The sequence below is a fragment of the Pinus tabuliformis genome, chromosome 8 (assembly GCF_031772625.1).
Source record: "Pinus tabuliformis cultivar Carrire ecotype Pingquan chromosome 8, CPIR1, whole genome shotgun sequence".
In the NCBI taxonomy this organism is placed as follows: domain Eukaryota; kingdom Viridiplantae; phylum Streptophyta; class Pinopsida; order Pinales; family Pinaceae; genus Pinus; species Pinus tabuliformis.
Window position 1 is genome coordinate 1005139288 of NC_142294.1, and position 24700 is coordinate 1005163987.

Consider the following 24700-nt stretch of genomic DNA (forward strand, 5'->3'; position numbering starts at 1 on the left):
CATTCAGTTAAATGTCCTTTCCCATAAACATACATTCAACATTAGAATTATGGAAATGAAATTTTTAGATTAAAACACATGGGACTATCAACACGTGCTGAAAATAAATATGGACATAAACAGACTAGCAACACATAAAAATACACAGATTTTTGGTCAACTTAGACCCAGGACAAAATAAAAAAAGCAAAATACAACTTATCTCTTCAACCCAAAACTCCTTGAAAATTGTGCCCACTTTGCCTCAATTTTCGTGCCCTCTTGAAGGTGAAAATATGTATTGTATGGATACGGATTAATTTTCATGCCCAGCTTTGCCCAGAAATCACTCCTTCAACTTGTTGCAACAAATTTCTCCTTTAGAACTTTTCTCCAGCTCTCAGCCTCATTTCTCCAATCTTCTCATGAAGAATGAATGCAATCTCTCTTTTCTTTCCCCCTTTTGTTTCCCTATATGATTTTTTGGCAACCCTAAGATCTAATGACTTAGATTCATTTAGATCAAAAGATGATAATAAATGTGCATTTAATTCTCACTTTCTATTTTTTAACTCACCCCTTAAATAAAGTACTCACATTGTACTTTATGTCTAAAATCACTTTTCACTTTATAATTTAACATTGAATTTACCACTTGTAAAGTCACAGTTAGGAAAATAATTATTTTGGACACTTTTCCCTAGGTAGAGACTAACCCATGGGAAATCACTTGTCCAAAGTACATTAAAAATCAACAAAATTGTGTAAAAAGTTGTGTATATTTTGTGCACTAGTAGATTTATTGTTGTTTATATTCCATTGTGCAAATTAGTTTCGTTGTGACACTAGGTTTGGTAGCATCAGTGATTTAAGATTATATCCTAAACACCAATATCGTGGATAAACAACATGGACCAAATTAAGAAAAATGACACTTAAGAGCTTGTCCTTAGACCCAAATACAAAAAAGTTGTAGGCACCAAATGGGTATGTAAGAATAAGCTAAATTAGGAAGGAAAAGTGATAAGGAACAATGAAAGACTTGTCTACAAAGGGTATGCACAAATAGAAGGGGTAAACTTTGTAGAGACCTTTGCACTTGTAGCATTGAAAGCCATTAGAATGTTTCTTGCTTTTGTTAGCCATAAGAATATCAAGGTATATTAAATGGATCTGAAATCATCCTTTCTCAATCGAGGACTAGAAGAAGAAGTATATATAGAAAAACCACATGGGTTCGTGCTCCCAGTAATGAAGATTATATTTGCAGACTAAAAAAGACCATGTATGGGATAAAACAAGCTCCTAGAGCTTGGTATGCCATACTATATAAGCATCTACAGCTAAAGGGTTTTAAAATAAGGACAACTAATAGTAATTTGTATATAAAATCTGAAGATGATCATTTGTTGGTTATTGTGGTTTATGTAGATGATATTATCTTTAGTAATAATTTGGAACATATGGTAAATCGGTTTGTTGATTCAATGAAGAAATAATTTGAAATTTCTATGATAGGATAATTGTCCTTCTTCCTTAGATTGCAAATTACCCAATCTTAAAAGGGTATCTTCATCTCTCAATTAAAATATTTAAGAGAAATACTAAAAAATTTAAGATGTAAGAGTGCAATCTAGTTAGTAACTCCATGGTTACTATTTGTAACCTATTTAAAGAGGATAAAATCCCTCCTCTAAATTAGAAAGCCTACAAATCAATTATCGGAAGCCTGTTGTACCTAACTACCTCAATACTAGACATAATGCAAGTAATGGGATTGGCGGCCAGATTTCAAGCTAGCCCTAGAGAAATCCATGTCAATTTCATAAAAAGAAAATTCAAATGCTTGCAAGGAACAACAAACTTTGTTTTATGGTGTGTTAGAGGTAAAGAATTTAAATTAAAATCTTATACTAATGCTAATTTGGCTAGTAGCCATGATGATAGGAAAAGCACCTCTTAAGCAACATTTTTTTGGGATATTTTCTTGTGTCTTGGGTCAGCAAAAAAATGAGACTCAAACTCGTTATATATAGAATAATTTGAACACATTGTTGTAGCCACCTGTTTATCTCAAATTATTTGGATTAAATATAACTTAAAGGATATCAAGGTAGAGTCGAATGATTCAATTCCAGTCATGTGTGATCCAACCAGTGCTATAATCATCTCTAAAAATCCTATAATGCATTCAAATACCAAGCATATTCAAATTAAGTTTCATTTCTTAAGAGAATAGGTTATTGCTAATGTTGTTTGACTTGAATATGTGGCCACTAATGAGCAGCTTGAAGATAAATTCACAAACCCACTAGTGTTGAAGAATGTAACTAGGTTTGGTCTTCATAAATGTATTTGGGTCATTATGTAATGTACTTGTCAAAAGAATAAATAAAAACAAATATTATTGTATCAATGACATATTAAAGCATGGGTTTCATACTTGGGTCATCATTATATTAGTCAAAGTCTCCACTGTGGACTCCTACGATTAAAATTGAGTCAATAGAGTCATTTTACAATTAAAGAGACCCTTCTTGGGCTTTGGAATCATGTAAAAAGTTTTATTATTGAGTAAATTATGATTTATCTAACCTCCACACCAAGTCGTCCTAATGGAGATCGAGTCGGCCTAAAGGACACCTATTCGACCTCGCCTGGAACCTATAAAAGGAAGGAGATCAAATTCATTAGAGTATCTCATCTCAAACTAGTTCGATATCTCTCTAGAAGTCAAACAAAGTGTGAAGTGCATAAAGGAAGCCAAAAGAAGTGTGATTTGGATCAAGGTCAAAGAGAAGGAAGAAATTGAAGTTTTGGAGTGCTCCCTCTCTCTTTCGTGCCCTAGTTTATGACATCAAAGTCTTCCAAGTGTTACTTCTACCAGTTGTTGTCTGATGCCATAAATTGTTGCATAATCGAAGTGGTTGGGGTGAAAGTGTTACTGCAAAGGGATCAAATATCTAGAAGTACTGACTTGATGTGGAGGGAAGGTTTGGTCTATGTCTAGGTTGAAGAGCCTTAAAGAAAACTATTGAAGGAAGATAATTTTTTCTGGGTTTTCCCCTCGAGGGGGGTTTTTCCCGGGTATAGTGCTTACACCTTGTGTCTTGTATTTTTTTTACCTTCATACACACAAAATATGGTAGTTGCTTGATTAAATATAAGATAATAAAAAAGTAAAAGAATCCAACATAACTCGCAAGTAATTATCAAGAAAGAGGAATCAAATCCTAATCTATTTGCATTGATTTCTCAACATGGCTTCGGAGCAAAGGTCAGGAAAGGTTGAAGATCACTTTTTTGTCTCAAAAGGAATGAACAGAGATTCTCCCTATTTGATAAACTATATGATAATGGGTATCAACATTGTTGGAAGTTGGATCAAGAAGATCATCCAGTACTTATTCAACAAGGTCAAAAGTCAAGGGTTCTTGGTTTCTCTTACATGTTCTCATAGTGATGACAATGAATGGATCATTGATAGTGGAGCATCAATGCACATGACAAGAGAAAGTAAAAAACTTCATACACTATCAAAGTCGTCATCTTCTCATGCAGTGGAATTAGGTGGCAATAGATATGTTGTTAAAGGCCTGGGATCAACATCGTTCAAGCTAGAAAATGGATCGAAGTTGCACCTCAACAACATATTATATGTTCCAAGTTTGAAAAATAATTTTCTTTCTATTTCTTGTTTAGAATATAAATGGGATAGAGTTGCCTTTTTGGATGGAAAAGTATTGGTTTTGGGAAAATACTCCAGCATTGATAAATCTAGGGTTATTGGAGTTCATGAACGAAGCTTTTATAAAATTATTACAACACCTCCTCGAGATTTTGTTCACATGGAGATCAATCCCATTGCGCTATAGCATAGGAGGTATGGTCATATACATCATAAGTTTATCCCTACTATTAATCAATTGGTTCATGGCATCCCCAATATGAAGTTAGATCATGAAGGTGTGTGCAAGGAATTGTCTTCGGGAAAACATACAAGAAATCCATTTCCTAATAGTGAAACTAGATCTAAATAGATATTATGCCTCATTCATTATTATTTGTGTGGGCCCATGTCTGAAAACCCACTTGGATTTCATATCTATTATGTAACATTCATTAATGACCATTCTATAAATACATGGCTCTACCTTCTCAAAACAAAAGAAGTATTTGAAAAATTCAAGGAGTTCAAATCTAAAGTCCAAGCCCTAACCGAAAGAAATATAAAAATTCTAAGGTCTGACAATGGTGTGGAATATGCTTCTAAGGAATTGATTACATATTGTAAGGAAGCAGGAATTAAGAGGGAGCTTGTTAGGTCCATATAATACTAGTGATTACCACATTACTATTGTAGTTGTATCCCTTATTAATATTGTTGTGGCCCTATTGTCCCCATATTGTTATTAATGTGCCCCATATTATCCCTCTATTGTTATTTTTGTGACTTTATATTATTATTGTTAGATCGGCTGGGTTATATTGTGACTCTTTAGACTCCTATATATAAAAAGGAGGTTTTGTCATTTGAATCATCCAAGAATTGTTCATTTGTGTAATGTAAAGGAGGTTGCCCCCTCGAAGAGGCTTATTTCTAAGACGTTCATCTATCTTTTCTATCTTTTTGTGAGCTTGTCCCATAACATTTGGTATCAGAGCTTTGGATTCTAAGGTTTCGCTACTCCAAATAGGTCATCGTGGCATTTTAGCTATAACTTTTTTTCTGCGACATTTTAGAAGCTAAAAAAAACCCATTTGAGACGAAATCGCATGAACCTCGGGTCCTAATTTTAGAGCTTTTCGCGCTATATTTGCGGAGATATGATTTGAAGAACTTGGTCTTTTTGCAGACTCCTGAATTACATTCCAAACAGGTGACCTGGGGAAAATCGTCATAACTTTCTCTCTGAGCATCGGATTGAAATTTCGTAAGAAGGTAAAGAAAGAGGACGGACTATAGTTTCTTGTATATATTTTTCAGAGCCAAAGGTCGAAACAGTGACTCGTGTCACGTCATACAAGTTTGCTCTACTAAACTAGTCTATAATCAGGTCACTATGGGAGATTTGGCATAACTCTTCCCTGGAGAATCCAACTTGGATCAGACTGGTAGCATTGGAAAGAGGACGTAGAGGGCTACTGCAAGTCGCAATTTCAGAACTAGATGATCCGAAATTACAGAGATACATCAGATTCAATATCAAACTCCTACAAAGTGAGAAAAGGTGTGTAGTTTTTTTTAAATTTTTGCATAAGCTTGGTTTGAAAAATTAGTTTGAAGGAATTCAAAGGGCATAGTAAAGCATTATTATCGGTAATTGATGCCCCGAAGAAAGAAAATGCAAACACCTAGTAAGCAACCTGAAAGCTCTAGCATGACTCATGAAGAAGAGGAAGAAATGCAATATGATATATCAAAATTACGAGACCAAGTGCAATAAGTGTCACTTGCACAAAAAGTAACAGAATCTAACATGGATGGTTTAAAGAAAGATGTAGAAACTAAGATGGATGGTTTAAAAAAAGGAGTAGAAGCTAAGATGGATTGTTTAAAGAAAGGCGTAGAAGCTAAGATGAAAGACGTGAAGCTAAGATGGACGATTTGAAGATAGATTTGAAGATAGGCATGGAAGATTTGAAGACAGATTTGACAAAGTTTCTACAAGAAATGCTTACTAATGGGGAAAGGGTAGTAAAGGAAACTCATGATGAGAACAAAAGAAATGTTAATCATGATTTCATAGACTCTAATGTTGGACCGAAGACCCACCATATTCCAAAAATCGATATGAGGAAGTTTGATGGCAAGGATCCCGCAACATGGGTATTACAGATGGAGCAATTTTTCGACCTCAATAATGTGAAAAATACACAAAAGGTACGTATTACAACTTTATATTTGGAACCAAATCAATTTGTATGGTATCAATGGCTTTGCTCTCATAAATAAATTATCACTTGGGCAATTTTTACAAAAGAATTGACAACACACTATGAGGATACAAAAAGCAACACTTTTTTTAGCCAATTGATAAGTCTCAAACAAAAGAGTTCAATAATGGAGCACATTGAGGAGTTCCAAAAATTGAACATAAGGGTAAAAAATATTCCAGAGGAGCATAAGATTGATGTGTTCATAGGGACTTTAAAGGATAATATCCAACATGATGTGTGCCTTTAGGAACCTGATTCATTGGAGAAGACTTTCAGGTTAGCAAGAAAAGTGGAAAGCAAAATTATGGAAACCAGAAAGCATACCACTCACAACTATAAAGATGAAAGTGTTGTTGCCCCTAGTCTTCCACAACCTATAAGGTTGATACCACAACAATTGAAAAAAAAACGAGCAAAAGGGCTTTGTTACAGTTGTGATAGCAAATACACTAAAGGTCATAAGTGTGCTAAGAAGAAATTATTCTACATAGATTGTGAAGAGGAAGAAGAAAAAGAGAAAAAAAAAGTCAAAAGAAGAGGATATACTCCAGGAACAAAGCCTAGATAAAGAATAAATGAATCTGACCATATCTTGTAATGCATTGGCTGGAATTACCACTCCTCAAACCATCAGGATAGAAGGACAAATCAAGAAGAAAAAGGTAATAGTGTTGATTGATTCAGAAAGTACCCACAATTTTGTTCATTGTAAGATAGCAAAAGAATTAAATTGCTTCCTATATCCAACACCAGAGTGTCAAGTGATGGTTTCAAATGGAGGAATGATAAATTGCTCTGGAAAGTGCCATAATATCAAGCTATCCATGGGAGAATATTTGACTAGCCCAATGCTTTCCATTCCAATGGGAGGCATTGATGTTGTACTAGGAGTCCAATGGCTACAATCCTTGGGTACAATAGCTTTTAATTTTCAAGAACTTTTCATGAAATTTTCTGCGGAAGGAAAAGAAGTTGAATTAAGGGGTATTGCAGGGAAACTGGGAAACATAATCAGCTCTAACGGTATGACAAAGCTTCTAAAAAAAGGAACAAAGAGGTGTAATTGCACAATTATGTTTGCTAGATGTTTCCACATCGGAATCATCTATTTCTCCAGATCTCCAAAAAGTCTTGGACAATCATTCCAAGGTATTTGAGACTCCCAAAGGTCTCCCACCTATTCGTGATCATGATCATGCTATTCATCTAATTCCAGGAAGTGTTCCTCCAAACATCAGGCCATAAAGATATCCCTATGCCCAAAAGATTGAAATTGAACGTATGGTTGCAGAAATGCTAGAGGCTGGTATAATTCAACCTAGTCAAAGTTCTTTCTCTGCTCCAGTAGTATTGGTGCACAAGAAGGATGAATCATGGTGCATGTGTCTAGATTATAGGGAGCTCAACAAGCTCACTATTAAAGATAAGTTTCCCATTCCGGTCATTGATGAATTACTGGATGAATTGCATGGATCAATTTACTTCACCAAGTTGGATCTTCGTTCAGGATATCATCAAATCAGAATGAAGACTGAAGACATTTCGAAAGCAACATTTAGAACTCATGAGGGTCATTATGAATTTTTGGTCATGCCTTTTGGCCTTACCAATGCACCTTCTACATTTCAAGGTTTGATGAAGCCCATTTTCAAACCCACCCTTAGAAAATTTGTGTTAGTATTTTTTGATGATATACTAATCTACAGCAAGTCTTGGAAGAATCATGTTGAACATGTTGACAGGGTACTACAACTATTGGAGGAGAATCAATTATATGCAAAAAGATCCAAATGTTTCCTTGGAGTAAAATAGGTGGAATATCTAGGTCATATTGTATCTCATGAAAGAGTTAAGGTAGACCCTAGCAAAATTAAAGCCATTAAGGAATGGAAAATCCACAGATCCATAAAGCATCTGCGAGGATTTCTCGGGTTGACAGGGTAATATCGCAAGTTTGTTAAGAATTGTGGGAGAATAGCAGCACCTCTAACAACATTATTGAAGAAAGATGCATTTTCATGGACTCCAAAAGCAACAAAGGCCTTTGAACATCTTAAAGAGGCAATGTGCCAAGCACCAGTCTTAGCTACATCGGACTTCACAAAAACCTTTATTGTGGAATGTGATGCATCAGGAAATGGAATTGGTGTTGTTTGAATGCAAGATGAAAGACCCATTGCTTTTAAAAGTCGTCCAATCAAGGGAAAGTTTTTACACAAAGCTATTTATGAGAAGGAAATGTTGGCAATACTACATGCACTTAAGAAATGGCGACCCTACCTAATGAGAAGACACTTCAAGGTAAAAACAGATCATGATAGCCTTAAATACATTTTAGAACAAAGATTATCCTCTGAATAGCAACAAAAGTGGGTCACAAAGATGTTGGGTTATGACTTTGAAATCATCTACAAAAAAGGGAAGCAAAATGTGGTGGCAGATGCACTCTCAAGAAAGGATGAGGATGTAGAAGCATTGTTGTGCGCCATTTATATTATCCAACCAGATTTGATAAACGAAGCAAGGGAGTAATCGAAGAATGATGAAGAAGTGTGGGCACTTATTCGAAAGTTACAACAAGATTCCAGTACATCTGATACATTTAGCTGGCAAAATGATTTGTTATGATACAAAGATCACTTATACCTCTGTAAGAATTCTCAACTCAAACAAAATATTCTTATGGAATTGCACACTTCTTCCTTAGGAGGTCACTTAGAATTTTAAAAACTTACCACAACGCTAAAAAGAAATTTTTTTGGGATGGCCTTAAATTGGATATTCAAAAGTTTGTGGTGGAATGTTTGGTTTGCCAACAAAATAAAGTTGAAACAATTAAGACCCCGGGTCTATTACAACCTTTATCCATTCCAAGCCAACATTTGGAGGAGGTTTCAATGGATTTTATCACAGGTTTACCCCAAGTCTGAGGGAAAGAGTGTCATCATGGTGGTAGTTGACAGACTTACCAAGTATGCACACTATTGTGCATTATCACATCCATTTAAATCCAGTATAGTTTCTACTGCATTTATGGAAACAATTCAAAAGCTACATGGAAACCCAAATATTATTGTAAGTGAGAGAGATCCCATTTTCACTAAAAAAATTTAGACAAAATTATTTTCTTGTCTTCGTACTCAATTAGCTCATAGCTCATCTTATCATCCTCAATCTGATGGGCAAACTGAGATAGTAAAAAAATGTTTGGAAGTATATCTTCATTTCTTTGTATATGATAAACAGACACAATGGGTCAAATGGTTGCCTCTGGCTGAATGGTGGTATAACACTTCCATACAGCAACAAAAATGACCCCATTTATGGCACTTTATGGATATCAGCCACCATCCATCACATCATATTTAAGAGAAAATTCTAAGGTTCAAGCAGTGGAACATCACATCAAACATCAACAACAAGTCCTCCAATTCTTAAAGGATAACCTCGTGTTGGCACAAAATAGAATGAAACAACAGGCAGATCAACATCGCAGCGAAAAAAGTTTTTATGTAGGTGATTGGGTATTCCTACGGCTACAACCATATAAACAAATGTCCCTCAAGCAAGCTAAGAAGGATAATAAATTATCACCAAAGTATTATGGTTCGTACAAGGTGTTGCAAAAAATTGGTACTATGGCATACAAATTGGAGCTTCTTGTAGCTTCTCGAGTGCACCCAATTATTCATGTTTCATGTTTAAAGAAGGTTATAGGTGAGAAGCTCCCAGTTCAAACAATATTGCCAGAACTTGACGAGGAAGGAAAAATTATATTGGAACCGGAAGCAGTCACAGAAACAAGAACTCGACAGCTACGAAATCGATCAATTTCAAAGTATCTCATCAAGTGGAATAACTTATCCGCTAAAGATTCCACATGGGAGGATAAGAATTTTATACAGAAGCATCCAGAACTACTCAACCGTTGAGGACAACACTTTTTTTGAAGGAGAAGGGCATGTTAGGTCCCTATAATACTAGTGATTACCCCATTACTATTTTAGTTGTATCCCTTATTAATATTGTTGTGCCCCTATTGTCCCCATATCGTTATCACTGTGCCCCATAGAATCCCTCTATTGTTATTTTTGTGGCTTTATATTATTATTGTTAGGTCGACTGGGTTATATTGTAACTCCTTAGACTCCTATATATAGAAAGGAGGTTTTGTCATTTGAATCATCCAAGAATTGTTCATTTGTGTAATGTAAAGGAGGTTGCCCCCTCAAAGAGGCTTATTTCTAAGGCGTTCATCTATCTTTTCTATCTTTTTGTGAGCTTGTTCCATAACAGAGCTCAATGTTCCCTATTATCCCGAACAAAATGGAGTGGCTGAAAGGAAGAACATGTTAATTGAAGAAAGCATTCGAAAAATTCTCCTTGATCAAGACCTACCAAAAATTTTATGGAGAGAAGAAGTAATGATAGTCATGTACATTCAAAACAGAAATCCTCATATAAGTATTAATAATATAACACCTGAAGAAGTATTCATAGGAAAGAAACCAAGTGTGGATCACCTTCGAATCTTTGGAATTCCAACATACATATATATTCCAAAGGACAAGCGAAAGAAGTTGGATTCCACAAGTATCAAGGGAATATTCGTTGGATATAGCCTCTCCTCTAAAGAATATAGAATCTACATTAAGGAAGGAATACATGTTGAAGTAAACAGGGATTTCATATTCAATGAAAATCAAGCCTACAAGAAATCAAAGGATAATCGTAACGATTCTAATGACGAAGAAGTTCAAATATTTGAAGAAGAAGATCATCATGAAAACCCTACTGAAAATCAAGAAGAAGAAGGACCAAATGAGCCTATTGAATATGTGTTCATCCCAACCACAAGGAAAAGGCCAAATTGGCTAAAAGCTACTTTAGAATATGTTGAAGGACATGAAGTTGTGAAAGGAACCTTCAGGGAAAGTAAGAGACTGAAGATATATTTTATTTATGTTGTGTATACGAAGAAGTTAATTGAAGTTCAACCATCTACATTCAAGGAAGCTTATCATCAAGAGGTTTGGAAGAAAGTGATGCAAGAATAATATCAATCCATTATGAAGAATGGGATTTAGTAAATCATTCCTAGACCTAGTGACAAATTAGTTGTCACCTCCAAATGGATCTATAAGATCAAACATGTTGTTGACGGAAGTATAGACAATTATAAAGCTATATTTGTTGCAAGGGGTTTCTCTCAAAAGTAAATAATTTACTATGAGAAACCTTTGCACCCACAGCAAGGTACACGACCATTAGATCTTTGGTTCCATTGACTACTACAATGGGTTGGAATATCCATCAAATGGATGTGAAGACTGCATTTCTGAATTGGACCATTGATGAGGAAGTGTATATCAAACAACACAAAGGATTTGAATTTAATAGGAAGGACTCTCATGTTTTTAGACTCAATAAGGCCCTATATGGTTTGAAGCAAGCACCTAGGGCATGGTATGCAAGAATAGATGCATATCTCCTTAGAATTGGGTCCGTAAAGGGTTCTGTTGATCCAAATCTCTACATCAAGGTCGTGAATAATGAGCCTATCATTATCCTACTATATGTGGATGATTTATTCATCACAGGTGTGGAGCAAAGAATTCAAGAATGCAAGAAGATGTCGGTAGCTAAATTTGAGATGAAGCATCTAGGACTAATGCACTACTACCCAGGTCTAGAATTATGGCAGAAACCCGGGGATATATATTTGGGGCAAGGAAAGTACATCTTCAAGTTGTTGCATAAATTTAGGATGTTGGATTCCAAGCCTATGACTACTCCTATGATCACCAATCTCAAGAAGTTGAGGGCCTCTGACTCAAGTCTCATGGATCCTACCTCCTATCATCAGTTGGTGGGCTCCCTAATGTATCTAGTAAATACTAAGCCATATATATGTTTTGTAGTAAATTTTCTTAGTCATTTTTAGATGGAGCCACGTCATGATCATTGGATAGCTTCCAAACACATATTGAGGTATCTTTGTGGCACTATACATCACTACCTGAAGTATGATACTAAGAAAGTCAAGCTAATTAGCTTCACATATTTTGATTGGGGTGGTAATGAGACCGATGGAAGGAGCACTACTAGAGGATGTTTTAGTCTGGCAGCTGCTATGATCTCATGGATTAGTAGAAAGAAAGATCTTATTTCTTTGAGTAGTGGTGAGGTAGAATATGTTGTGGCTTTTGAATTAGGAAACGAGGATGTTTGGTCAAGGAAGCGTCTGAGATATTTGTTCAAGAAGTCTCTAGGTCCTATTGTGATTAATTGTGACGATCAAAGTTTTATTAAAATGTTTGGAGATCCCTTTTTTCATGTTAGAACGAAGCATATCAACAATAAGTTCCAATTTATTAGGAACTTGGTGCAAGATGGATCATGAAGTTGGAGTGTGTCTCGATAGATCAACATGTAGCATACATACTAACAAAGTCTCTTCCTAATAAGAATTTTGAATATCTAAGAAACATGATTGGTTTAGTATATATTGTTGATTGTATTGATGATAAGATATTGGGAGAGATTTGTTGAGGCTTTACAAGTGAAGCATTGCCTAGGAGGACATTTGGTCGGCACTTTATGTTGATGTCTAGGTCAAAAATTAGGCAGGGTGGCATTGGTCATAGAGCTCCAACCTCGAATACGCACCTAGCTCCCTAGGTTGGTGGTTAGAAATTAAGCCTGATGGTACCTAGAGAGGATAAAATATTGAGTCCACCTTAGTCCCACTTGGATATATTTCCCTGGTCAGGATTCTATTCCATGGCATTGTGGTGCCTAAACTATTGAGAGACCAATGGATAGATTTCCCTGGTCATGAATCTAGTCCATGGCATTGTGATGCCTAAACTCTTCATTGTCCATATAGTTTGAGATCTTCCATTATATTTGTATACTATGAATACCTCCCTAGCTAAGAGGGAGTGTTGAAGAATGTAACTAGGTTCGGTCTTCATAAATGTATTTGAGTCATTATGTAATGTACTTGTTAAAGTAATAAAGAAAAAAAATATTATTGTATCAACGGCTTATTAAAGCATGGGTTTCATGCTTGGATCATCATTATATTAGTAAAAGTCCCCATTTTGGACATTAATATTGAGCCAATAGAGTCATTGTACAATTAAAGTGACCCTTATTGGGCTTTGGAATAATGTAAAAATGTTTACTTTTGAGTAAAAGATGATTTATGTAACTCCCCACCAAGTCAGACTAATGGAGATCAAGTCGGCCTGGAGGACACCTATTTGACCTCACCTTGAGCCTTATATAAAAGGAAGGAAATCAAATTCATTTGGAGTATCTCATCTCAAGCTAGTTCGATGTCTCTCTAAAAGCGAGAAAACATGCGAAGCGGAGAAAGGAAGCCAAAAGGAGTGTGAGTTGGGTCAAGGTCAAAGAGAAGGAATAAATCAAAGTTTTGGTGCTACTTTCTCTCTCTTTTGTGCCATAGTTTGGGAGATCGAAGTCTTCCAAGTGTTGTTACTTCCAGTTGCTGCCTGATGTCATAAGTTGTTGCATAGTCAAAGTTGTTGGGTGGAAGTTTTGCTACAAAGGAATCAAATATATTTAAAGACTGACTTTGTGTGAAGGGAAGGTTTGGTCTATGTAGTGATGACAATGCATGAATCATTGATATTGGAGCATCAAGGAACATGTTAGGAGAAATTAAAAAACTACATACACTATCAAAGGAGCCACCTTCTCATGGAGTGGAATTGGGTGACAACAAAATCTATGTTGTTAGAGGCTTGGGATCAACATCGTTGAAGCCAAGGAATGTATCGAAGCTGCACCTCAACAACATACTATATGTTCCAGGCTTGAAAAAGAATTTTCTTTCTATTTCTTGTTTAGAATATAAAGGGAACAGAGTTGTTTTTCTAATGGAAAATTATTGGTTTGGGGAAAATACTCTAGAATTTATAAAGCTAGGGTTATTCGGATTCATGAAGGAAGCCTTTATAGAGTTATTACACCACCTCCTCAAGCATTGGTTTACATGGAGATCAATCCCATTGAACTATGGCATAGGAGGTATGGTCATCTACATTATAAGGTTATCCATACTCTTAATCAATTAGATCATGGCATCCCCAATATGAAGTTATATCATAAATTTGTGTGCAAGGGATACTCTTTGGGAAAACATACAACAAAGCCATTTCCTAATAGTGAAACTACGTCTAAAGATATATTAGACCTCATTCATTTTTATGTGTGTGGTCCCATGTCTAACAAATCATTTGGAGGTAATCTCTATTAATTTATGATCATTCTAGAAATGCATGGATCTACCTTCTGAAGAAAAAAACAATGAAGTATTTGAAAAGTTCAAGGAGTTTAAATCCGAAGTGGAAACCAAAACCGAAAGAAAGATAAAAACTCTAAGGTCTGAAAATGGTGGGGAATACACTTCTAAGGAATTGATTTCATATTGTAAGGAAGAAGGAATTAAGAAGGAGCTCATTGTTCCCTATTATCCCGAACAAAATGGAGTGGCTAAAAAGAAGAATAGGTCAATTGAAGAAGGCATTTGAACAATGCTCCTTAATCAAAACCTACCAAACTTCTTATGGGGAGAAGAAGCAATGACAACCATGTACATTCAAAATAGGATTCCTCATAGAAGTATTTATAATATAACACCCGAAGAATTATTCACAAGAAAGAAACCAAGTATGTATCACCTCTAAATATTTGGAAGTCCAACATACATCCATATTCCAAATGACAAGCGAAAGAAGTTGGATTCCACATGTATCAAGGGAATATTTGGTGGATATAGTCTCTACTCTAAAGAATATAGAATCTACATTAAGGAAGGAATAAATATTGAAGTAAGTAGGGATGTCATATTCAATGTAAATCAAGCCTACAAGAAATGAAAGGATATTCCTATGTATTATGATGACGAAGAAGTTCTGACATTTGAAGAAGAATAAAATCATCAAGAAAACCCTATTGAAAATCAAGAAGAAGAAGGACCAAGTGAGCCTATTCAATCTATGGTCATCCCAACCACAAGGAAAAGGCCAAATTGGTTAAAATCTAGATTAGAATATGTTGAAGGACATGAAGCTAAGAAAGGAACCTTCAGGGAAATCAAAAGACTGAAGAGATATTTTGGTTATGTTGCATATATGACGAAGTTAATTGAAGTTGAACCATCTACATTCAAGGAAGTTTCTCATCAATATGTTTGGAAGAAAGCAATGCAGAAAGAATATCAATCCATTATGAAGAATGGGGTTTGGGAAATCTTTCCTAGACCTAGTGACAAATCGATTGTCACCCCCAAATGGATCCATAAGATCAAACATGTTGTAGATCGAAGTATAGACAAGTACAAAGCTAGATTCGTTGCAAGGGGTTTCTCTCAAATGGAAGGCATTGATTATGAAGAAACCTTTGCACCCACAGCAAGGTACACTACCATTAGATATTTGGTTTTATTGTTTGCTACAATAGGTTGGAATATCCATCAAATGGATGTGAAGGCCGCATTTCTGAATGGGACCATTGATGAGGAAGTGTATATCGAACAACATAAAAGATTTGAATTTAATAGTAGGGACTCTCATGTTTGTAGACTCAAGAAGGCCCTATATGGTTTGAATCAAGCACCTAGGGAATGGTATGCAAGAATGGATGAATATATCCTTAGAATTGGGTTCATAAAGAGTTTTGTTGATCCAAATCTCTACATCAAGGTCGTGAATAATGAGCCTATCATTATTCTACTATATGTGGATGATTTATTCATCACAGGTGTGGAGCAAAGAATTCAAGAATGCAAGAACATGTTGGCAGCTAAATTTGAGATGAAGGATCTAGGACTAATGCACTACTACTTGGGTCTAGAAGTATGGAAGAAACCCTGGGAGATATATTTGGGGCAAGGAAAGTACATCATCAAGTTGTTGCATAAATTCAAAATGATGGATTCCAAGCCTTTAACTACTCCTATGATCACCAATCTCAAGAAGTTGAGGGGCTTTGACTCAAGTCTCGTGGATCCTACCTCCTATCATCAGTTGGTGGGCTCCCTAATGTATCTGGTAAATACTAGGCCATATATATGTTTTGCAATAAACATTCTTAATCAGTTTTCAGTTGGAGCCTCGTCCTAATTACTAGATAGTTTCCAAACACATATTGAGGTATCTTTATGGCACTATACATATCTACCTAAAGTATGATAGTAAGGAAGTCAAGCTAATTGGCTTCACAGATTCTGCTTGGTGTGGCAGTGAGACCGATGGAAGGAGCACTACCGGAGGATGTTTTAGTCTGGGATCTGTTATGATCTCATGGATGAGTAGAAAGCAATATCTTATTGTTTTAAGCAGTGTTGAAGTAGAATATGTGGTTGCATGTGAAGTAGGAAAGGAGGTTGTGTGGTTATGGAAGCTTCTGATAGATTTGTTCGAGAAGTCTCTGGGTCCTACTGTGATTAATTGTGACAATCAAAGTGGTGTTAAAATGTTTGGAGATCTCATGTTTTATGCTAGATTGAAGAATATCAATAATAAGTTCCAATTTATTAGGAAATTGGTGCAGGAAGGGATCATGAAGTTGGAGTATGTCTCAACAAATGAACAGGTAGTAGACATGCTAACGAAGTCTCCTCCTAATAAGAAGTTTGAATATCTAAGAAACATGCTTGTTTTAGTAGATATTGCTTATTGTATTGATCATAAGATATTGGATGAGATTTGTTGAGGCTTTGCAAGTGAAGCATTGTCTGGGAGGACATCTGTCCGACACTTTCTGTTGATGTCTAAGTCCCAAATTAGGGAGGGTGGCATTGGTCATAGAGCTCTAACCTCATATACACACCTAGGTCTCTAGGTTGGTGGTTAGCAAGTAAGCCTGATGGTACCTAGAGAGGCTAAAAATTTGATTCCATCTTAGCCCCACTTCGATAGATTTCCCTAGTCAGGAATCTAGTCCATGGCATTGTGGTGCCTAAACTGTTGAGAGACCAATGGATAGATTTCCCTTGTAAGGAATCTATTCCATGGAATTGTGATTCCTAAACTCTTCATTGTTCATATAGTTTGAGATCTTCCATTATATTTGTATATTATGAATACCTCATAAATGTATTTGAGTCATTATCTAATGTACTTGTCAAAAGAATAAAGAATAAAAAAAAAAGGTATTATTGTATAATGACTTATTAAAGCATGGATTTCATGCTTGAGTCATCATTATATTAATCAAATTCCCCATTGTGAACTCCTAGGATTAATATTAAGTCAATATAGCCATTGTACAATTAAAGAGACCCTTCTTGGAATTTGGAATCATGTAAAAAAAATTATTATCGAGTAAAATATGACTTATGTAACCTCCATGCCAAGTCAGCCTAATGGAGATCAAGTCAGCCTAAGGTGACCTATTCGACCTCACCTGGAGCCTGTTGGGATGGGGTCCCCTAGGTCAGTTTTGGGGTTAAGATAACCCAAGTTTTGATATATTTTTCTAACTAATGTAAAGTCTATGCGATTTGTGGATGCGGAGCGCTTAGATGATTAGGAGTCAAAGGGGTTTTAGCCCCTTGTTTATGTAAATTTTGAGTTAGTTTTGAGATCCAGCCATGGTCTGCGGACCATGGGATTGTATGAAAAGGGCTGGAGGTAATGGGTTAGTAGAAGAGAAGTGATAGTGCATAGAAGTGGGTTGGAGAGGAGAAGAAAGCCTCTACAGCTGAGTGTGAAGAGGCCTAGGTAGAGTTTGCAGTCATGTGGACCCCTGCAGCTGAGTGCCCAGGGTAGTTTTGAGTTTGTAAATCTGAATTGAAGATCAATAAAGAAAGTTACTGAAGAATTATTGTGTATTTTTGTTTATTTCTGTTAATATTATATGTTGTCGATGAATAATATGTTTATGGAATATTGATCTAATGATGCGCGATTCTCTTGAATAAGTATTAATAAATGTACGAAATGCATGTTAAGTACTTTCGCGAAGACTATGATGAATTTTATTATGTTTACTAAATAAATTAAGTAGATCTATGCGAACACTAATTTAGGGTTGTTCTCTGATGTGCATAAGTGAGTAAATCAACTATTAAGGGTTTGCAAAGGCTAATCGGAGACCTTCACGAAGCTTTGAAGGTTGTTCTAATAGAGATGCAGTACCAAGCCCTAAGGGCTTATTGATCTGCGCGAAGGAAAATCTAGGGCACTAAAAGACATCACACTGATCTCTGGATGTGGAAACTTGGTTCTAGCATCCCCCCAAACTTCTTCGGGTGAGACTGCAGCCTGCGCTACACAGGTTGTTTTCGAAAAGGCCAGTAGTGTAGGGATTTGTTGGTTGGCACAACTAACCCTGAACCTAGGCCAGGACCCCCTAAGCCAACAAATGGTTTCATTATCGAGACCGGGATCTGCTTGAAAGAGATGTGTGATGTTGCATCACTGGAATCTAACCAAGAAATAAATTGAAAAGTGGTTGGATCGGAAGATTAACGAGTTCGCCGCACAAGGAAACAAGAATCCATGCATGTCGAAGGAAGAGTGGTTGAACAGGTATCTGTATACAGAGATACACAAAATCTTCTTCTGCACTTTTCCCATTGAACTGTATGAGTGGTTAGCTAAATTGACACCTAACTAAGGAAGGTGGAAACTTGATAACCCTATAGTGTGGACTCCTGAATTAGTGCAACGATTAGAATCCTCTTAAGACCAGATCATACAGGTTGTTGATCATTGGTTGGATCATATTCTGGGAGGATTTGTTATAGAATTCGCAGTTGATACCTCAGTCAGCTACAGTAAAGAGGAGTGGCAATTTTTCAAAGGACTGCGAGGTAAGTATTTAAGATCTTTGAATACCTGGATTAAAACGTTGTTATGTGAAAAATGGGTTATGCCATTGCCTTAATTTTCAGAGCTACGCAAAGTGGAAAACTCTTTAGAAATCGAGAGAGATCAAGTCCAGAATATAGCCCATTGATCGGACCTCCTTCAAGCGACGATGAGGGAGCAGTACAGGCCTCACCGCGGAGTGTTGTCTAGCTAATAACACAGGGTTTTCCATGGACACATCATCCATCCACTCCACCTCCACCTCCACCTCTACCGCATACACCTTCGCCCACACCTCCACCTCCACCACCTCCATTCAACATGGTGAACACTATGAAGTTGTTGATTTTCAAGGGCATCGAGAGTGAAGATACATAGAAGTTTTGGTTTGTTGCGAATGTTGTGTGGATAGCGCAATAGATCACTAATGACAATATAAATAAGGCACAATTGGTTACCGCTCTGCAGGATCGCGCACTGACTTGGTATATTAATTATTGTTCTGATCATCCTCTAACATTGCTAACAAAGACTAAGGTTGCTTTAAACAAGTTTTTAGTAATCCTAAGTCTGATTTGCAGTCAGTAGTTGGATTTAAGGAAATCATGATGAGGGTCGATGAGATGCGTTTGGAATTAGATCAAAGGTTGAAATGTAAAATTCGAGAAGCTAACATGCAGCTCACAGATGGTCAGCATCGCGAATGGTTTATAGCTTCGCTTTTGCCCCACATGAGGATGTCGGGGTCAGGTTATCTGTTACAACTGCGGAACACCAGGGCACTATGCTTGGAAGTGTCAAAATCAGACATGCCTGTCATGTCAATACTGCAGCCAGTTTGACCATACCATAGAAGAATGCCCCGTGCTGATAACTAAGACGTGGGAAAAGAAATCACAACCTCAGCAACCTAAGTAGAACTTACAAATGATGAGAACTAAGCCCTGCAAGGAAGATCAAAGAATAAATATAGTGCTGAGAAGCGGAATAACAATTGGCGATAATAAAGGAAAACAGCCTGAAGAGGATGGATGGGTCCGCAAGGCCCCAGAGAAGGAAGTGGGTTTTGATCAGAACCGCACGAAGGAAACATATATGGAGGCCAAGAAAAGCTTCACTGAGGCATCCACCTCAAGAAGTCAGGAAAAGGTGCAAGACACCAACAAGCCTGCATAGGTTGACCCCTATGTGCTTACTACATTTTTGGAGACCTGCATAAAGCTTCTGCGTGATATCAAAGTTGTGGAAGGCTTGTAGGAGTTAATAAACAAATGCGCCAACAAAGAGAAGGTCCCTGATGGACACTGGGTGGTTAGAAAAATTGGTAAACATAAGGAAAGAACGGAGCGCGAGATAAGGCTCACCGCGCAGATAGGAGATTATGAGATGGACCAGGTCATCTTGGACTTGGGGTCGGATACGAACGTATTTCCAAAACAAACATGAGAAATAATAGGGAGACCTGTGCTACAGTGGTCTCTGATTCAGCTCAGAATTGGAAACCGGTAGAAAATCATCCCTATGGGACGATTATATGGAGTAACCGTTGATATCGAAGGTGAGAGCACGATGGCCAACTTTGAGGTGATAGATATTGTTGATGACAGTAATCCATACCCTGCGCTCCTAGGAATTGATTGGGCCATTGATATGAAAGGGGTTATCAATCTGAAGAAGAGAACAATGTCGTTTGAAAGGAAATCGCTTTGAGTTGTAGTACCATTGGACCCTGCAGAAGGGGCGTGCTATACTAAACCAATCCGCGATTATGAAGAAAGTGATGATGGACTAGATCAAATCTATAAAATAATAGTGTGATACTAGGACTAGATCAATCCGGTGGCAGATGGACAGATTACCTCGGACAAGAAGAGTTCCTCCACCTTTGATTTAGATGAAGAGTTGGAACATTGGCAGAATCATTTGCATGAAGTATCCATGCTACGATGTAATATGATGACAAAGTCACTGCGCTATGTTTCATCGGAGGTAAGGAACTTACCCCATTATGATGGTTTAACTGGCGTGGATAAGTTTTTGGATGCATTTGAGCGTGAAGTCCCTGAGGATCACTACTTCCAAGCATTAGATTTGGCACTGCACGCTACGCCCACACAATGGTGAGGTATGCACGAGGATCGCTTTGATGGATGGGGGGATTACAGAAGAATGATGAGGTTACGGTTTAGGCATCCTAACACTATATTGACTAAGAAATATAGTGGGAAAGATGATCTGCATGACCACCTAGCAAAATGGACTAAAGCATGGGGGACAAAACCGTAACCGGAGTGGGTTCACAGATTTTTCCATACTTTGGATACAATTCCCATGAATTGGTATCTAGAAACAGAGCTCCGTCATGGCATCACAGAATGGGATATATTGAGGGAAGGATTCTTATAAACCTTTAGCTTTGAAGATGGCTTCACAAGCATCGATGAAGCCCTACATGATATTAAGGCAGTTATCTTCAGAACGCCACAAGAACCTATGGAATGGGTCCAACCAGATTGGAGCACCCAGCTACGCCATGCGCTGGAATGTTATAATGTGACCACTGAAGAGGAGGATGAAGATCCGAGAAACATTAATATTCCAGAGGCAGAAGGGCATCGCGAAGTCAAGCACCCACAAACAGACAACCCGGACATCATCGCATCGTTGAAGACAAAGCAAGTAAACATTGGTACTAAAGTAGAACTAAAGTTTGCAAAGATTGGAGATTATTGGGATGATGCTATTGTGGATAAAGCTGTTGAGTTACTTCACGAATACCAGGATCTATTCCCTACCAAGTTTTCAAATTTGAAGGGCATAGTAGGATATTTGGGTGTTATGAAAATCACTCGGAAGCCGAATGCGAAACCTATTAAAAATAGGTCGTATCGGCTTAATCCTAAATACAAGGAAAAGGTTCGCCTAGGGTTGTATAAGATGTTGGAAACAGGGATCATAAAACCAGTTGAGGAATCTGATTGGGTGAGCCTGATGGTGGTTTAGTATAAGAAGCAAAAGGGCGAGATAAGGATTTGCGTAGATCTGCGGAAGCTTAACGATGCGTGTGTCCATGACCCATTCCCAATGTCGTTTACCAATGAAGTATTAGACAATGTTGGAGGTCAGGAGGCCTACTCATTCACTGAGGGGTTTTTGAGGTACCATTAAATTAAGATCACGCCTGAGGATAGGAGAAAAACGGCCTTCGCAATGGAGTGGGGTTGTTTTCAATACATTGTGATGCCATTTGAACTCAAGAATGCACCTGCGATATTTTCTCAGGTAGTCATCACAACGTTTAAGGAGTTCATTCATAAGTTCCTGGAAGTCTACTTTGATGACTGGACGGTGTTTAGATTAGTAAAGCGCCACATAACCAATATGCGCCTGATGTTGGATACGTGTCACCAATACCAGATCGAACTGAGTTTGAAGAAATGCATCTTTTTTGTTCCCTTTGGAATCTTGTTAGGTCACGTGGTGTGCAAGCAAGGGTTGATCGTGGACCCTGCCAAGATTGCAGTGATAGTGAATCTAGAGGCCCCAAGGAATGTTAAGCAGTTGCGCGCGACGTTGGGACATACGGATATTATAGAAAATTTATCAAAACATATGCTCAAATTACTGTGCCCATGGAGAAACTACTGAATAAGGATGCAACATTTTGTTGGGACGAAGAATATCAGTGTAGCCTAGATGTATTGAAAGAAAAGATGGTCACTGCGCTAATCTTGGTATTCCCTGATTGGAAAAAGGAATTTCACGTACATGTGGATGCCTCTTGCATTGTGTTGGGTGCAGTGTTAACGCAAGCCGGTGAAGGAGAAATGGACCATCCTATAGCCTTCACGAGTAGGAAATTATCAAAGGCCGAGAAGAATTACTCAATGACTGAGCACGAAGGATTGGCCATGGTGTACGCTCTACAAAAATTCAATCATTATCTGTTAGAAGGGCATTTCAAAATGTAAGCGAATGATTCTGCCTTGAAATACCTAGTGTGTAAGCTTGTGTTGGGGGGCAAGATCTGTAGGTGGTTGCTACTATTCCAGGAGTCTAACTTTGAAGTAATTGTGAAGCCAGGGAAGTTAAATGCGGGACCTGACCATCTGTCGCATATCAAAATAGGAGAGGAGCCTAATAATTTGGAGGAAGGGTTGCCAGATGCGCAGCTCTTTGCAGTGCGCGTAGCGGATAATCATTTCACTGATATTATTCACTTCTTGACTACGAAGATGGCACCGGAAAGGTATACAATTCAAAAAAAGAAGGAATTAGTAGTGTGCGCGACATATTTTTCAGTTATTGTGGGACATCTGTATAAGATGGTGCAAATGAAATATTGTGAAGATATGTGCCGGATTTTGAGAGGGATAGCATTCTCATTGAAGCTCATGGAGGAGCTGCGAGAGGTCATTATGCAGGAAAGGAGATTGCGCACAAGGACTCCAAGGCGTATTGTAAGGCATGCGATGTATGTCAGAGAACTGGCAAACCATTGTGAAGGGATGAATTGCAATTACAACCTCAAGTATCTTTGCAGCCATTTGAAAAATGGGCGATTGATTTCATTGGGCCAATGCAGCCCCCAGGGAAGAAAACTAGGGCGCGCTATATCATCACCGCAACAGAATATCTAACCAGATTGGCAGAAGCACAGGCGTTTAAGGATTGTATAAGGGCTACAACAACAAAATTTTTGTTTGAATATGTCTTAACCAGATTTGGTTGCTCGAAAGTGTTGATGAGCGACAGAGGTATGCACTTTCGTAATGAAATGATCAGCACATTGATAGAAGAATTCCAGGTCTACCATCAGAAGAGTACATCGTATCACCCACAGGCCAATGGAACTGTTGAAGCATTCAATAAGGATTTTGGAGAATGCGCTAACAAATATCTGCAATGCACAGTAGAATGACTAGGATGTGTGCGTACCTGCGGTACTATGGGCTTATAGGACTACTTGCAAGAAGATGACAGGGAAAACGTTGTTTAGATTGGTATATTGTGTAGACGTTGTAATGTCGATGGAGTATATTGTACCTAGTCTGCAAATAGTAGCTCTCATAGGTATGGTGGATCGTAAGGTCTTGGAAGAACGGCTTGCGCAGCTAATAGAGCTTGAAGAAGATCGATGTTCGGCAGGATTTCATCAGCAAGTACAGAAGGAACGTGAACGAACATGACACGATCACCACATCAAGCTTCGCACGTTTGAGGTAAATGATCTTTTCCTATTATATGATAGTAAATTCATTAAGTTTCTGGGGAAATTCCAGATGCATTGGCTAGGACCATAATTATCAAAGAAATTACAAATGGAGGCGCAGTTCAGCTCGCGAACCTAAATGGAGAACCTTTTCCGAGAAGAGTGAATGGGAGCCGATTGAAGTTGTATACAGGGGATCCTGCGCAATGACTATATGGTGGCAGGATAGTCTTAGTGCTCCAGGCAGTTGCAAGGGAGCGCCAGACTATAAACTACACCGCCCGGTTTGGAGGACTACGCAGCAGGTGGGATGCACAGAAAATAGTGATGTTGCAACCTAGTAATTTGTGCACAGGAAGCTGCACCATGGAGGGAGGTTCCATGCAACACAGTAGAAAAGTGACCATTGGAGTCACTTTTAATGACTTGATAGCCAGAAGACGGTTAAGAGGAGCAGGTTGGCGGCATTTAAGGCAAAAATCTTTGAATATCTTCTGCCAAAACAACATTAATTGTCAGAATTTGGGGGGAACGGTCATATTTGAATTCAAAAACCCCTATAGATTACGTGTTCTGGTCCAACAGAGAACACTTTGCACCGTTAGAGTTGTTGAAATTTGTTGTTTGTTGCTTATGAGTCGAGCGTTTTGGGAGAAATTCCTGGCACACACAGACATTTCTCTTGAAGCTCGTGAGTTGTTTATGGAAAGGATGACTGCCA